The 396-nt window shown below is 60.9% G+C and overlaps 1 protein-coding gene across 5 annotated transcripts in view; it reads right to left on the bottom strand.

Annotated features, from left to right (window-relative positions):
* The window catches only part of LOC108445713, a 29,697-nt gene that overhangs the window by 9,650 nt on the left and 19,651 nt on the right, over positions 1–396 (bottom strand). The gene's annotated exons all lie outside the window — the stretch shown is intronic.

The following is a 396-nucleotide window of genomic DNA, read 5'->3' as shown; positions in this document are numbered from 1 at the left end:
CGCCAGCCCCGCAGAGGTGAAAAAGCGGGGTCTCTACACAAGGCACACAAAGGCCAGTATTTTCAGCCTTGGCTCTGAACGTCCCAGCTGTCGGGAAACAGCACTGCAGATGTTATAAAGCCTCCCTGATCCCTGCCTGGTGGCGTGGAACGGGGCACAGCTGCTTGCGTGCTGCAGCCTCGCTGAGGCTGCGGGGGCTTTGAACGAAATGTGTCTGAAGGAAATGTTTTCGTTCACACACGGAATCCCAGACCGGTCTGGCTTGGAAGGACCCTAAAGTCTGTCTCGTTCCACCCCCTGCCACGGGCAGGGACACCTCCCGCTATCCCAGCTTGCTTCAGGCCCCTTCCAACCCGGCCTGGAACGCTGCCAGGGACGGGGCGGCCACGGCTCCTC

Source organism: Corvus brachyrhynchos, unplaced genomic scaffold, assembly GCF_000691975.1.
Source record: "Corvus brachyrhynchos isolate BGI_N302 unplaced genomic scaffold, ASM69197v1 scaffold133, whole genome shotgun sequence".
In the NCBI taxonomy this organism is placed as follows: Eukaryota; Metazoa; Chordata; class Aves; order Passeriformes; family Corvidae; genus Corvus; species Corvus brachyrhynchos.
Note: the sequence above shows the minus strand (reverse complement) of the source record. Positions and strands in the feature narration are given on the sequence as shown.